Source organism: Callospermophilus lateralis, chromosome 9 (assembly GCF_048772815.1).
Source record: "Callospermophilus lateralis isolate mCalLat2 chromosome 9, mCalLat2.hap1, whole genome shotgun sequence".
NCBI classification, from domain to species: Eukaryota; Metazoa; Chordata; class Mammalia; order Rodentia; family Sciuridae; genus Callospermophilus; species Callospermophilus lateralis.
Window position 1 is genome coordinate 83,437,534 of NC_135313.1, and position 17,049 is coordinate 83,454,582.

The window sequence follows — 17,049 nt, forward strand, 5'->3', positions numbered from 1 at the left end:
TGTGAATTGTGCTGGTATAAACATTGATGTGGCTGTGTCCCTGTAGTATGTTGTTTTTAAGTCTTTTGGGTATAGACCGAGGGGAGGGAAGCTGGGTCAAATAGTGGTTCCATTCCCAATTATCCAAGAAATCTCCATACTGCTTTCCATATTGGCTGCACCAATTTGCAGTCCCACCAGCAGTGTATTAGTGTACCTTTTCCCCCACATCCTCGCCAACCCTTATTGTTTGTCTTCGTAACAGCTGCCATTCTGACTGGAATGAGATAAAATGTTAGAGTGGTTTTGATTTGCATTTCTCTAATTCCTAGTGATGATGAACATTTTTTCATGTATTTGTTGATTGATTGTACATCATCTTCTAACAAGTGTCTGTTCAGGGGTTATTTGTGTTTTTGGTGTTTAGCTTTTTGAATTCTTTATAAACCCTAGTGATTAGTGCTCTATCTGATGTGTGAGGGGTAAAGATTTGCTCCCAAGATGTAGGCTCTCTATTCCCCTCACAGATGGTTTCTTTTGCCGTGTAGAAGCTTTTTAGTTTGAGTTGGTGTATCCTTTTAAAGATAAGCATGCGTATTCAATCAATTTTTTTGTCTTTGCCCAAGCATTTATTTATATATTGACCTTGTGAATATTGTTTTTTGGAATATGTTAAAAAATGCCAAGTTTCATTTAAAATATCAAAGGTAGTATAGTCCTATCATTAGAGTACAAATTATTTCTGTAAGTTTTTTAAAATATTGAAATTAGTTCAAGAATTAACCCCCAAGTCCTACCACCCATACAACTTTGTGAAGAAGCAGTATATGGGGATCTTCTGAAGGTCCATGGATATGGATCAAGGTCCCACATTTCTCTGCTCTCTCAGGGGGCACATCGTGTTCTGAGGCCCTTCCACTTCTCTGTCCATAGTTATGTTTTCTGTTCATGAGGAGTTATCTTTTGAACATCTTAGGCTCACAGAAGGCTCTTTTGTGTTCTGTAGATGATTTCATTCGTGTACCCTCCTTCTTTTATATAGTTTTGCTTCTGAATTTCAATTTTCTATGAGTTTTTATATTTATATTCATACTTGGAAGAAGCTGTATTTTACTTTTTGTGGTGCTGGGATTAAACTCCAGTTCCTTGTGCATGTTAGACAAATGCCCTACTGCTGGCTTACATCTTCAGTCCTGGAAACTTTGTTTAATCTGATTTTTTCTAGTCCTAGTTAAGTAGCTAAGTGTAATAATACTGGGAACCATTTGAAGCTGGCTGTTCTTTTGAATTACACTTCTATCCAGTGGTGGTTGAGAGGATGAAATTTGGAACAAGGCTGCCCGGGTGTGAGGTCTTGCTCTGTTGCTTACTGAGAATATGGTCTGGACAAGTTGCCTAACCCTTTTAGTTTCTGCTTTTAGTTTCCTACATTGTTAATTAGGAAGATAACAATATTATCTACTTCAGAGGTGTGCTATTATATTATGTAATATCCTCATGTAACACATATCAAATGTTTGCTACTTGTATTTTTATATGTTTGTGATTTTATTAGACCTTTGCAGGATATGATTTAGTATTTTGACATTATAATTTTCAGCATTTTTGTATTTGGCTAAAGCAGTTATTTAACTCTGGATTCCAGGACATAACCTTCTTATTTTAACAGTAACTATAAATCTGTCCATAAACTGTTTGGATTAAATAGTAGGTTTCTATACTATAGTATAGAAAAGTATTTTTTCCCCTCATTTTCTTAACCTTATTGTTTGTGAATACTGTTTCCTAACTTCTGTATTCTTTTTTTATGTGTAGAGCAGTATGATTTCCTATAATGATAATGCAAATCACATACCTAAAAAAAGTTTTAGTAGCCACTTTAAAAAGTAAAAAGAAATGTGCTTAATTCATTTTACCAATGTAGTTTAACACAGTGTATAAACTATTATTTTAACAGTATAAAATGATTCAGATATTTCTCATTCTTTTTTTTTTTTTTTGCATTGTCTTTAAAACCCTGTATATTTTCCATTTATGGTACCTTTCAATTAAGTGTAGCCATATTTCAAGTGCTCAATAAGCACACCTGGCTAGTGGTATTGGATAGCAGTAATAGAGTCTGAACTTCTTTTAAAGTTGTCTTTTTACTTAGGGAGGGTTTTATAATATGGTACAACAACTGATAAAGTGAGATGTACAAATAGGTCGATAGAAATGATTAGCTTATAGTATTGAAGAAACCAGGGGACAGGTTTGTACTGGGTGTGATAAATGAATATATAGATTTAATTGAAGTTCTGAAGTTAGGAAACAGGATGAAACCCTAAGACTTCAAAGAGTAAAGCCTTGGAAAACTCCTAGAAAAGGAGACTGTTGTAAAACAGCGAAAACCCATCAGCTGGAGGAGAACTGTAAGGCAGTGGTGCAGTGGAAACCAGCAGGAGGTAATTTCAAAGAGACAGGTTAGTAGAAGTGCCCCATGCCATAGTACAGTAAAGAATGAAAGTGTACAACTGGTTGGTTTTGTCCAACCCGAGTAGCTATTTCAGTAAAGACAGGAAAATCAAGATGTGTTAATTGAGCATTGAATGAAAGTTGAAGTAAGGACAATGAACGTCCATTATTGTTTTTGGAAGCTTGATAGGGATAGTTGGTAATAAGTATATTATTGGCAGAGGAGCAGGAGCCAGTGAAGAGGACAAGATTGGAGCTAGAGGTAAAGAAGGAAAATGATGGACGAAATTCCTAGAAATGGCAGAATAAATAGGATTCAGTACACAGGTAGAGGGTTCAGTAGTGGAAAAAAAAGAGGGGCAACCATGAGACAGGAGTTTAGATGTTATGAAATGGGAGAATATATATGATAGAGTGGTTTCTCAGTTGCAGGTAACAGCTAGTTTGAGTTGCAGATAGCTAGGTGTTTAAACATACTCAGTTATATTACATGCTTCTTAATTTCTAGAAGTGCTACAGAACCAAACTTGACTGTTAATAGCTAGGAATAGCCCAAGCCAAGATAAACACACTATGATACTATTTTAGGAGACACTCATTGCTGTTTGCTAGGAATCTCAAAAATACAAAATGTTTTCACCCAAGATGTGATCTTGTAGTTGGCCACAACTTTTATTTTGGTTTACTTCTGTTTTGTAAATCTTGTATGGCTTTGATTGAACCTGGGTTTCCTGTGGAAGAATGAGTTGAACATGTAGTTTTTAGAGTTTTAATTTTTTCTCCTTAAATAAGGAGGTTGGTGCATGCTGGAAAGGGACTACAGTCCTACTGTGGTTCAATTTCTTGATCTTTCATAAGTTATAGTAAAGTTGTAAGTCAGGGAGACAGTCATTTGAAGGGGTAACTAACCTGGATGGTCTGCTTAGAAAATGACTTACTTATATGGCTCTTAAGTTGATTTTGGCTATTTGGCAAGAGACATTTGTACCTTTCTTGAGTGCCTTCACAACTAGCAACTGGCAGCTGACTTCTTCCAAAACGAGTGATCCAGGACAGCAAAGAGGAAACTGCAGCATGGTTTTAGGATAGACACCATGGATTCCACTGTGTTCTTCTGGTCACTCACACCAACCCTGATATGGGATATGGGACAATATATACAAAGGCATGTATTCCCTAGAGGTAAGGATTATTGGGGTCCTTTTGGGCAACCTTACACCCTCTTTCTTTGGCAGAAGTTAATCAGATTCATCTGTAGGAACAAAAACCAAAATTCTTTTAATTGAATGGAATTTGATGAAAATTTAGATAGAATGTGATTCTTTGTGTTAAGGGTACAAAGTATGTAGTGTCATCAGCCAGTTTATTTTATTTTATTAAATTAAAAGCATTTTTATTGTGCATTATAACTACACATAATAGTTGGATTCATTGTGACAAACTTGTTCGTGTATGTAGCATAAAATGTCAGTTTAATTCCCATTTCCCTCTACTCCTCCCTCCCTCTGTTCCCCTTTCCCTACTCCATTGGTCTCCCTTCTATTTTCATGGGATCACTACTCCCTTTTCCCTTTTTTATTCTCTAGTTTCCACATATTACATGAAACATATGACCTTTTTTTTTTTTTTGGTAAGTGCTGTGCAATGACATATTCTCAGGCTGTTTTTTTTTTTTTTAAATTATGTTTTAGCTGTAGTTGGACACAATACCTTCATTTTATTTATTTTATGTGGTGTTGAGGATCAAACCCAGAGCCTCGCATTTGCTAGGCAAGCACTCTTCTGCTGAGCCACAACCCCAGTCCCTCAGGCTTATCCTCTAAGGGTAGAATGTATCAAAAAATCATCACTCATTCTAGGTGTGTGCATTTTGGAGTGTGCAGACAATGAAGTTGTAATACTTTGCTTCCATAGTTCTTATTCTGTTCTTACTTCTGAAATGCAGGTGTCTGAATAGCTGTTGCCATGGTTCTTTCTTGGTCTCAATTGTCTAAGACCCTGACTGACTTTGAGAATTGGAGTGAAGATCTCTGTGACTTAATAGATTGTATATATAGGTCATTCTCTCATGCTTTGATCACATTTTCTTGTTTATTTCTTTCATATCATGTGTCACAAATTGGAATGATATTGCTGCTGTACTTGTTTGTCTTCTGGCATCCTTCTGCTGTTCCCCAAAATTAAGCTCCAGCAGGGCAGGGCTTTGTTTGGCTTGTTCACTGCTGAATTCTCAGCATTGATAGCAGTGCCTGGTAGATGTTCAATATTATTTTGGGAGAAAATGTACTATATGATCATTATTTGAAACACGTCATTTTGAAAAGTAATTTTACCCTCTCTACTTGATTTTTATCTTTTTAGCTTGCATGTATTTATTTATTTACGACATACCTGCTCCAGGATGTTCTCTGTGGCTATGAATGCTTTCCCATCTTGTTCATAGTTGGTTCCTGGAAATTTCTCCATGGTTTCTTTCTGATACAAGTTATTATGACTTTGTTATTTCTGCTAAAAATTTATTATTTTAAGAGATGTGTTTGGCTAATTTTGTAATTTTGTGCTATGTGAACTGTTTGGGAGCCACATTTCCTTTTGCTTTTATTGGTTCTCTCTTTTTTTTTTTTTTGCTTTTCAGATGGTCCTTTTTTTTTTCCCCAGTTCTGACCCCATCAGCATTGTTATACTATACCTCTGACTTTAATATATGCAGCACATGTTATCTACTATGGGGTATATGGTAACATCTTAGTTATTTTCAAGACTGTACAAGGCCTTTAGGGAACATAGGGTTGTGTGAGTTAAGTAATAGTTTACATCTGATGTATTGCTTTCCAGAAAGTAGTGTTCCTAATGTATTTTCCCCAGATCAGCAAGTGTTTGTGTACTTCTGTTTGGGATGAAAACCTCAAACCTGGACTGATTATCCATATGCATTCCAACTCCCCCTTGAGATTTTAAGCAGTTCTCTGCAGAGGTTTTTGACAGTTTTTTGGATTATGGGCCTTCTTGCAAATTTGACAAACTATTGACCTTCTCTCTAGAGACATATCCATTTACATAAACCCACAAACTTTACGTTCTTCATACAGGAGTACATAGACTTCTGAAAATCATCCATTGACCAAGGTTAAGGACATTTAATCTGAATTATTATTATTATTATTATTATTATTAATTGATTTGGGGAATCCTTGGGAAGACTGAAGAAGCTCTTACTAATTAAAAATAAGTATAGAATCACTGAGCACATTTCTATTCTTAGACATTCTTTTCCCATCTTGTAATATCCAAGAGACAGACCAGATAATCCAAGTCAGCTCTTGTCCAGATCAAGATTCAGAATTCAGACTGGATTTATTTTTAAGATAACAACTTAATTATGTCCTTTGTGATCTGGCAGATACCTTTGCATTAGGCCTGAATCGACATCTGCAGAGATATTGGTATATCTGGTTTATCAGGTAAGTGAATTTTGTGTAATTTTTGTGTCTCCATCAATTTAGTCCTTTGGCAGTCTGTGACGTTTTCTATCATGTGCTGTTTATTGCAATGTGGGTCAGTAAGATGATCAAAGTTTCTAAAGAGAAGGAAGCAGTGTTTCGTAAGTTTTACCAGATCACTTCCCTGCTGCTTGAAGTCAGATTTCTTTATTTTTATTTTATCTCATTATTATTTCATATATTCATACTTCTATAGTAGATTAAAATTCCTCACTCCTCTTTCTATGCATATACTTTAGAGGTTGTGGACAGCTCTCATATTGTTTCTTGGTTGTCAGCCAAGTTGTACACATTTAACTCCTTTAATCTTTCTTTGTAGTCAAGTTAGCTTGGCTGCTTTTTCCAGATTCCCCCCCCCCCCACCACAACCCCCCAAATTTCATCTCCACCATTGACAAATAGGAAAGAAAAAAGAAAAAAAAAAGCCCATTGCTTGGCTTCTTCTACACCTTTTATTATTTTTTGATTTCTGGTTTTACCTCCTATTGCTTGTTGAACTAAAGTTCATTGAGCCATTGGCAATACATAAACTCCTTGCCTACAACTATCAGTGTCCCATGTAGTAATAACATCAGCAGTATATCCTAGAGCAAAGAAAAGAAAATGTAAAAGGAGAACACTGAGGAGCAACATAAAGCATTCTTTAATTACACAGAAGATTTAGACATGCCAAACAAAGTAAATAATTGTACCTGAACCCTTTAACACAGCTTTTGTTGTCCCTAAGTATTGAGTATAAGCATAGGCATGAATCTGAATAATAAGAGAAGCATGAATATTGTTTGAAGTTTGGCCACTGCTCTCACTTGGTTTCTTCCCCATGTTCTCACTCCCCTACTGCCTTTTCCAACACTGATCGTGACTTGCTATCAGATTCTGTGGCCCTGAACAAAACTGGGCAGGGGATCATTTTGTGAGAAATTAGATAGGCTCAGGTGGTGAATGCTCCATGTCTCCATGTGTGACATCTGAGGCAAGTGCTTTAGTGTTTGCTATTTCTATAACAGCCATTGGTTTTCTTTTAACAGTTGATTTGATGGAGATTTGCGGGAGGAAAAGACTGGTAGACTTTTAGTATTATTTATCAGCACTGTATTAGTTGTGTAACTCCTCCCCCCTCCTCCCCTGATTGGCAGGGAGAAACATACTGTTTTTGTATGATACTGAGCTTAGTGTGAAAATATGCCAGCATGGGATCTGGTCTTGTCACAGTTCATTCTTTCTTTTCATTTGGTGTGTAGAAAATGGACCTCCACTTCTACTTATCTTGTGCATTAGAGAGAAAAAGGTCACACTCTCAGAGATGATAGTTTATTGGTGTTTTTAGTCACCAGATTCAGATAGTATATTTAGTTGAAGGTTGAAATAGCACACACTTGGCTTTCTCGTTTGTTTTAGCTTTGCTTCTAGTACAGAATTGAATAGGATAGAAGAGACGGTTTTTCTGTTTGTATCTGTGGCAACTTTCTAGATGATTTGTGGTTTAATCCTTTACACATTCTTTTTTCAGTCATTTACCATGTCTTTCCTTGTGAAGGCATAAGACATTCAGATTCTAATGTTATAATTTTTTCCTCAGATTATTAAATCTGGAGAAATCAGGGTCAGAATAGCAGCTGATTTACTTTCCTATGTCTTGTGACCTAAAAATTATAATAATTATGTTAGTTCTTCTTCTTCTCCTTTTTTTTTGCTGAATTTCATGGGCTACCTTCATACTATCAGATTTTAAATAAGATTATGTGATTGTGAATCATATATTTCTTGGTCTCAGGCCTCTTAAGCAGGTAGCTTTATGACTTGGATGCTTTGTAAACCTGATTTTTTAAATAATGTTAATCTCTCACATGGCTCAAACTGTCAACATTTTATACTCAACATTAATTGTGTTAGGCAATTGATACATTCTTTACCATAACTCTTGTTTCTTGAATCTTTTCAAAACCTGTCAAAGAAAACAAAAAGCTAACCTAACTTTAAAGGGTCTAAAAAGAAAAAAATTCCCCCAACCCATACTATATTATTCTTTGTTCTCTATTTGCATCAAAGTGACAATCCCACACTGTCTCAATTGAGGGAGTCTAGCACAAAAATAACAAACAGCCTGGCACTGCTATAGGCTTGCAGCCAAAATGTTTTGTGTAGCTTGGTTCTGGCAGTGGTTTTTGTGAGGCAGAGGGTCTACCCTTACAGCATCACTGAAGGAAGGCAAACAGCCGATTTCTTTCTTATACCCATTTTCCCCCCTCTTGTCTTCCTCTATCTTCATGCAGAGCACCATTGTGAGGGAGTGGGGGAAACATTTTTTTTTTTTTTCCTGAAGTAGAAATGCCATTCTCCTCACAACTCCTACATTTAGTAAATGGCATTGTTTCCCATAGAAGCTTGTGCTAAATTTGCCTTTTCCAGCTTTCGTAGAGACTTCCTTTACAGTTGCATTTTTGCCATACTTTGCAAAAAGCCTCCCTGAATATTGCTAACTTTGGTCATGTTGACATTGTATTTTTGATTGGTTGGAATCTTGTCTTCATCACAGCTTATTATTTGAATTTGAAACTTTTCAGTAATGTTTACTCATATTATATGCATTTTTACGCCAGTATATCTCTTGTTGAGACCCAAAAGTCTGCCATTGTTTTCTATTTTTGTCTCAAACTCAGGGTCAGCTCATATCTTTTACAAATTGAGTACTCATTTTTAGACTGTCTGATAAGTATTGTTAGATAAGCAAGTGAATTTCCAGGAAAATAAAAGATGTGCCTTTAAGTTTTATTTTTGAAATCAAACTGCAAAGTAAAACAGAAGCGCTTTTATGCTTCTTGACTCTTACTGAATTATAGTTGGTGACCTACTGTTAAGAGTGTGAAAATGTGGTGTCTTGAGTTTTAAATGGAGATGATATGTGCAGGAGACTAGATTTTCACAATGAGCAAGCATTCTGTGAAATTTCGTAGAATGTTCTTCAAAATGTAAATGTGTTTTGTGTTGTATTAAAAAAATTCTTTACTTTCAGGGGATCTATTTTAAAAATCAGTGTTTTATAATCAAGGTAAGAATAATGAAATAGAAAGGAATTTTTAAAGAAGATTAGTATTAGTGTAACTGATTTTTATTTTTAAATTGTCAATGATTATTGGTAATAAGAAAATTATTTTGGGAAGAAAAGTTCATGCATTTTTGTAACAGTGTTACAAATGTGCCTGAAAAGAAGTATAAACAGGGTTCTTGTTAGTTATTAATGTGAAACATTTTGTATGCCATACATACTAGGAAATATATCTACTATGGATGTATTAACAAAAAAATTGTGCAATGTAACAGTTTTTCCCCCAGATGTTTATTTTTAATTTAGAAAATGTTTTACAGTCATTAAAAGATTTGTAAAACAGGTATATCTGAAGTATGCATTAAATAAACTCACCTGTTATTTTCCTTTATTCAAGACAGGTTCAGCAACATATTGGATCATTACTTTAGCAAAACAAACAAATACTCAAGTTGCTTTTTGTGTATGATGCACATGTAATAAATGCTACGAATCCCTTTTATCCTTAATGTTGTCTTTTAAAACATATACTTAAGCACCTTGTTTTATGCAACGCTATGGAAAAGAATCTGGGTGAGAGATCTGTTAAGTTACATTGATTGACTCTTTAGGTTGACATTTAAGTTTCTGAATTATGACAATACCGAGAAGGAATGCCAGTGAAAGGCTTTTTCTTTTGATCCAGGTATATTCATTACTGTCTCTCTTGAATCCTCTGTACCAATGTCTGATAATATTAGAATTGATGATTAAATATAGCACAGACAAAATCCTTTTTCATTCTGTATGCCCACATATATTGAATAATTCTTGTTGCATATTTAATATTATTTATTGATTTTAAATATGTTTTTTGCAGTGTACAATTTTTATTTGCAATTAAACCCTTTATATTTTCATAGTGGGGATATATAACTTAGAAAATGCAACATGAATTGTCTTATGTGTTTATTCTATCTACATACAGAAGCATGGGAGAAAATATAATTGAGAATTATAAATTATAATGTTTAAGCAATTTTTTGGTAAATGCTGTTGAGTTTTCATTTTTTTTGTAGGCAACAAATTCTAGGCTGTTGTTTAATTCAAAACATGCAGTAAAAACTATTATCTTTATAGTGTAATAGTATATGATTTTCGAGAATTATGTATAGTAATTTCATCATTACATTTGTGGAAACATGGAAGAATGTTTTAGATAACAGAAAAATTGGATAGATACTATATTATTTCAACTAGATTTTATTATATTAAGTACTAAGTTTATAATTACTTCAAGTATTTTATTTCTTTTGAATTTTAATGTAGCTTTCAAATATAACTTCTAGGTAGATGATTTGAATATCTGATTTAATATCAAAAAAGTAACATGGTAACAAATAATGATTTATGTGGTCAAAATTTGAATAATCTTCCCATAGACAGACAGTGTACGGGTTAGTATCAAAATTCAGTAGATGGTATTTCATTAAAGGGTACTTATTAATTAAGTTGTGTGATTTTCCTTTGTAATTTTTGATACATTTTGATTTCTCCCACTCCATGGTATTATATGATCATTCTAAAAATACTTAAATACTTTCACAAGTATTTCATATGTTTTCCATGGCATCTCACACTGCTCACTTTTTATCTATGTACCATATGAGTTCCCCCTTTTCAGGTTTACACTGCATATTTTAAGCTGCTGATAGTTTAAGTAGATTGCAAGGTAAAGTGACATTTAGCTTTTAGAGCTAGTCTCGTTTTTAGTATGAGAACAGGTCCTCCCCCCATCCTAAATCTTCTCACATTTCCTACTAAAACAATCTTGCTAACATTGAACAAAGAAATTCAGGGATTTGGCTATAGCAGCAATTGAAATGCATCAAAAAGTGGCTACTACAATACAATTTTATTAATGAATGATCTACATTGGTTCCAGCTGTGTCCATGTGATTAGGCCTTCACCAGGCAACAATGGCTATTTCCCTATTGCTTTTATTTGATTTCCAAGAATGTGTCATCTGTTACATCAGCCCTTGCCAATATGCCCCTGTAAAAGTGTTTTTTTTTTCCCCTTCTAAATTTCTGAAGCATACGTTGAATACCCACACATATCCCTGCTGAAATATTGTTTCTATTGAATAGTGGCCTGGGTTTGTATGCCTGGTCTTGCATCCCAAAATCTCAGAATATAAATTAAAGTAAATGTTTATTAAGTTTATCAGTAAATTTTCAGAAGTGTGGTTGCCTAGTAATGCTAAAGATAGACTATTTTCACTTTTACGTTTCCATCTTAATATTTTATTACAGTGGTATAATGTGTTATAGAGGTGGACAAGCTTGCAGATTGAAATGGGGATCGTCCAGATTGTTCCCTTCCCTGGACCATATGGTATAGTTCTAAAAGCCTTTTGTACGCTGTCTGTTCAGTTTATTGTAAACTCAATCTTTAATGCACCTAAAAAGATAACCAAATAAAAGTGGGCCTGAGAAAAAGGACTTTATATTATGTAAGGACCCCAGATCTATTTGTTTTAAGAGATAACTGCAGATAAAATTGAAGTTGAGATGATGTTATAAACAAGGGAACTTGTCATTCTCTGAATATGCTTTTGAGATCATATGGGTTGTCATTGAATACTGATTTTAAAATGAAAGCAGTTATGTTATCTAACTGTACTTATTATCTTTATATTTTCCATTCATGCAGATTCAGAAAGAAAACAATGTAACTTTTATCTATCTTGTAGAGGAAATCTTTACCTATGAGCAATGCTAAGTAAGATATAAACTGTGGGTGTTATACACATTAGGTTATTATTTTTTTTTTTATCTCACTGAGAATTTAGTGCTAGATAACTTTCAGTAATTTTACCCTTTTAGCTCTTACCTACACACAGAAACAGTTGATGCATTTCTAGATTTTTTTACGTTTCTTCCCCTCCCTCACAACTTATTATGGTTCTATATTTCTATTTTAGGAAAATAGGATAAAAAGTTACTTATAACCTATGCTGATTCTTGGTAAATCGGATTGAGTGATTTCTCCTAACTCTCTTTTTCTCCTTGCCTCCAAAGTAAGCCACTGTTAGAGAAGAACATTAGACGTTACCCACTGCTTTTTGGCACAGGAGATTTGAAGTTGAAATTCTACCAAATGGGGGGAAAAAGCCTGTGAAGAATGTGATTCTTTACTCTATCATTACTCTGAACCACTGAAAGGGTAACTGAGAGGAACTCAAATGTTATTGGAATGTGTAATTTTCCTTTGAATGGCCACAGTGAAATATATTTGAACAAAAAAGGCAGAAAAACTATATGTGGTGTATGGAGTTGATGGTGATTGAAATTAATGAATCTTTTCAGCACTGTGCAATAGAAATTACCCTAAGAGCAGTATATATTTAAAATTTGTCCAAGAGAAGTATACATTTGTTCCATGTTAGAGAAATTACTAGAGATAAGACATAGATAGACTATTAGAATAATTTAATAGTGCCAGTTGTGAATTGTACAGAAAATATTTGTTGGGATATATATTTTTCAAGTTTGGAAAATTTTCAAAAACTGAATCACTGATTTCAAGTGTATGTGTGAGGCCTTTCCTATTTAAAATATACTCTTACGTGATCTTTTATTTATTCCTCAGCAATGTTATAAAATGCTTATAGAACTGTAAAATATTCTCTTTGAAGTGTTAGGTCCCTCTTTCCTCCCCTGTCTCCATTCTCATTTCTTCCCCCGTACTTCTTTACCTTCAGCTATTGATTAATATATGTATATTATTACATATATGATAGATACATTCCATATTATAAAACTGTTTTATAGGTTTGGGGACTTGAAGATTTCAGTTAGGAATATAAAGAAAAATCTTACAATGACTGTGCAACAACTGGATTCCCAAGGAGAGATTTGACCATATTTATTAAAGTAATCCAGATTATTCAAGATAATAGATAAATTGTAGAAATAAAAATTCAGATTATTTTTTCTACCTAGGAAAGATTAGATCATACCTAAATCAAAAAGAGTAAGCTTTGGATCATCTAATGCTAATATCTCCCCTTTGTTGTTGATTCCTTTAAATGGGAAAAATGTCCCTGGTTCCAAATAGTGGAGAATCTTACCATTAGTAATCTAAATGAGTAAGGGTTTTATTTGTCATGTGGTAAGAAGGTGGAAGGAAGTTGGTTGATTGGTAACTGATGTCATCAGGAATCCAGGTAACATTTTTCTTTTCTGTGATTCTTAGCACTGAAATTTTACTGTTATTTGGCTGGTGACTTTTACACTTCTAGAAATTGTGTTTACTTTGAAGCAGGAAGAAAAACAAAGGGAAAGCTCAGATTTCTTCTTATAGAGACCTTTCTCCTTTTTTTTTTTTTTTTTTTAAAGGGATGCCTGCTCACAGAGCTGACTGCTATATCTTGCACAAAAGTATATATCACATAACGCTTTCCATAATGAGATAAATGGTGTTTTCACTTTCCAGCCTTTATTCTGGAGGGAGGCAAGGAGAAGAGGAATTGGACCTAATGTGCAATGAGCTGTCCTAAATCTGTCTGTTGTATCTACTGTGCTTGCTCATTTTATTTATATTGATAGCTGCTTGGACCTTTGAACTCTCTGGGTACTTGGTTTTTATAATAACTTGCTTGGCTCTTATTGAATACCCAGAGAGTGTGTTTGTCTGAGGACAAAGAACTTTAATTGGGTCCTCTTGATGTTTTATTACTTAGCACATTGGTTGAACCTCATCATCTTTTGAATGAATGAATGAATGAAAGAAGGAATAACAAATATGTCTGTTTGTATTATTGCTGTAAATCATTTATACATTCAAATGGCACTGTAATATTTTCAATTTACAAAACATTATGGACTAAATCTTGTAGTTTTTTTTAAAAAAAATGTTTTGCTATATGATTATCAGTGTAATTATGTAAAAGTTGTTTTTGAGTAGAAGATATTCTGTTATAAGGGTCGCAGGAAATCCTCAAGATGGTTTAATACCAGTGTGTGTTGGGAGCCAGTTATTCCATGACTAAGTAAAAAATATGGTTTCTTTTTCATTCTATGCATAGACTATTGTTTAAACAAAGATATTTTGTAGTACTTATATAAATCTCAGTTTTTGAACTGTTTTGAAGTATTTGTTAAAGTTTTAGTTTTTGAAGAAATAGGCAATGTTCATTCATTAGGCAAGCAGGTCATTTGATAATTTATGTTATTGACGTTTATTTACAAGAAGGAGTTATAAGATCATTGTAAGCCTCATATGGTTAAGGGAATATTAAAACAGATTTTATATTAGATGGCATTTTGGGTATATTATTTCTTTTAATTGTTGGAGTGATAGATTTATATTTTTCAATACACATGCAAATGGTTATGTAAGGTAGAATTTCATATCCAAAAGAAACCTTAAGAAATCATCTGTACATCTGCTTGTCTTGCCCTACATTGTCTTAGAAGGAAGCAGATCACCTTTTCATTCAAAATCTGCAGATAAATTTTCTCAGAATGTAACTTGGTAATGTAATCAGTGTCTTACAACTCCTCCAGTGTCTAACTGAAATTCTTTGTTGTGTTTATATTCTGTTTCTGTTATTTTGGCCTCAGAAGACAAAATGAACGACTATCTACTATCTCCCATATAGCATCCCCTATGTAACACTATTTGAATAAATCCTTCCCTTTTCATTCATGACGGCAGGGCTGTTGGTACCTTAATTACTAAAACAACCTGTGCATGGATAGAACTTATCTCAAGGCAGGAAATGTATTCAAGTGCCTGGAACTCAAATTTTCCAACTGATCAGTTTATACTTACTGAGAATAAAGGATGTCTTTTTAACATTCAGAAGCAGTCTGGGAGAAGAGTTCCTACATAACCATAATTTAGGCAAGATAGTTTCCTAGATTTGAAGTTGGGTATTGGTAGTTGTCTTTGGCCCTTAAAATGATATTTTGGTCATACTTTTGGAAGTAATAATTTTAGAGGAACACCATGCTCTTAAGAATATTGTGTGTAAAATTTGAACCTTCTCTTGCTTTCACTTTTCTGATCAGAATAGTATCCAACTTATAGTAGGCACTTAATAAATATTTGCTAAGTGAATTGTTTTAGTATCTCTTGGCAGTGCTTCCTGATGTAAGTAGCTTTATGCTTTGCATTTCCCCATTTATCTTTAATTTTGTTTTATGCCACCCAGTAAGCACTCATACTTTATAAATGCTTTATTTTTAAGTTTTGCTCCATTAATCTTTTTTATTTAATGGTATTAACAGTGATTTAGGACTTCCTTGAATACCATAAGTAATGCTTGAACAAGTTATTATGTGATGACACTGCAGTTTTCAATTCAGGAATATCTCATTTGTTTATTTTTTCTTTATATGTCAAGGAATTATTGTAGCCTATTGATAAGGATTCAGAATATAAAATTGAATGTCTATTGTATGTACCACATTTTGCTGGGTTATGAATATATACAAAATGAATTGCATGTGAACTTTGCTACCAAGGAATTGAAATCTGGCTGGGGAGATATACATATATATGTACAACTGTAATGTAAGAGTTTCATGGTAACATCTCTAATTGGGGTAAAAGCAAAGTGTAGGAAACTATAGAGAAAGGAGTAAATGCTTCTGAGTAGCTGTATACAGGTGAGTGATTGACTACTTCATAGATGAGTTGGAATTTGCATGGGATCTTGAACTACAAATAAGAGTCTGACAGGTGGTGTAGGCAAAAGTGTTTAGAAAGAAGGAACAGCAGCAGCAGCAGCATGTGTAGGTGGAATGTGCATGGAATATTTGAAGAAAATGATAAGGAGTCCGTTGTGTAGAGGGTAATGCTGTGTTTGGTGGAGTAACAGGAATTGAAGCTAAAATGGAGCTTGGAACCAAACTGTAAGGGTCATGTTTCTTGTTAAATGTTTTTTTTTTTCTTTATTTCATCTAAAAGTCATAGGATTTTGTGCAGGGGACTGATATTAAGATACCTGTAAGTTTCTGAGGAAGAATAGAAAACAGTTTAATGTTGCTGCAGGTAGGGAAAGCACTTAGAAGGCGGATATGTAATTCAGGTTGAAGATGATGAGGGAGACGGAGGTCAGGGCCAGAAGGCTTTGGGAGAAGAACCTGATACCAGAGGCCTTAATGGGTCAACCTAAAGCTCTGTGGTCTGGTGATTTGCTTAGAGTGTTCAGCAGTGTCTTGCTCCCAATAGAGGGAACATTCCAATTCTGAGCCCTCCTTCCACCTACATTATTTTGGCAAATTGTAGAACATGTTTTTGGTTCCTGAAACTGAGAGATCAGTGTTTTAGTTTGAATTCTGGAGGAAAACAAAAGGAATAGAGGGTTGAATGGCTGTTGAGTGAGCCAAGAGCCTCTGTCACATTGTCTCAACTCTCCATTGTCTGGCTCTTAGTTCACCTTCCTGAAGTAGAACTTACCATTGGTGCCTTGAAACACAACTCAAATGTCTTACAACATTTCTCACTCTATTGTAATTATATAAAGGTGTAGGTAGGCCAGAGACCATTTTCGAATCCTCTTAATATCACATAGTATTTAGTGTAAGCTTTAAAATGTAATCATTTGATAAATTTTTGTTGAATAAAGCAGATTTGTTTATGCTTTACAGTTACATAGATCTTCCTATTCTCTGCATATGCCATACATATTCTCTCAGGGGCTTGCTATCCCTGCTACTTGGGTGGCTTTAGATGCAGGTCTGCATAGCCCCTCCCTCTCTTCATCTAGTTTGTGTTTAAATGTCATATTTTTATCATTAGTCATATGTTCTCTGCAATGCCATGATAAATACCACCTTACCCCAGCACTCAGTGGCCACTATCCCCTATCACCCTGCATTACTTTTTTTATAGATACTTCTGTCTGACATATATTTATTTGATGATTTCCTTTTTGCTCTAATTAAGAAGACATTATTGGGGTTGGGGCTGTAGCTCAGTGGTAGAGTGCTTGCCTTGCAGGTGTGAGGACCTGAGTTTGATCCTCAGCACCACACATAAATACATTGCATCCATCTACAACTAAAAAAAATAAA

General features: G+C 34.3%; 1 protein-coding gene across 6 annotated transcripts in view; it reads left to right on the forward strand.

The window, feature by feature from the left end:
• Nucleotides 1–17,049, forward strand: part of Qtman (queuosine-tRNA mannosyltransferase) — a 369,524-nt gene that overhangs the window by 74,331 nt on the left and 278,144 nt on the right. For 2 of the 6 annotated variants that reach the window (XM_076866170.1, XM_076866174.1), the window contains exon 2: nucleotides 5,834–5,894. The exons of 2 other annotated variants lie outside the window; for them this stretch is intronic. The gene's annotated coding sequence lies outside the window, so the exon portion shown is untranslated. Of the gene's footprint in view, nucleotides 1–5,833; nucleotides 5,895–17,049 lie in introns of those variants that run through there. 2 more of the 6 variants (XM_076866169.2, XM_076866172.1) reach the window with 2 other exon arrangements.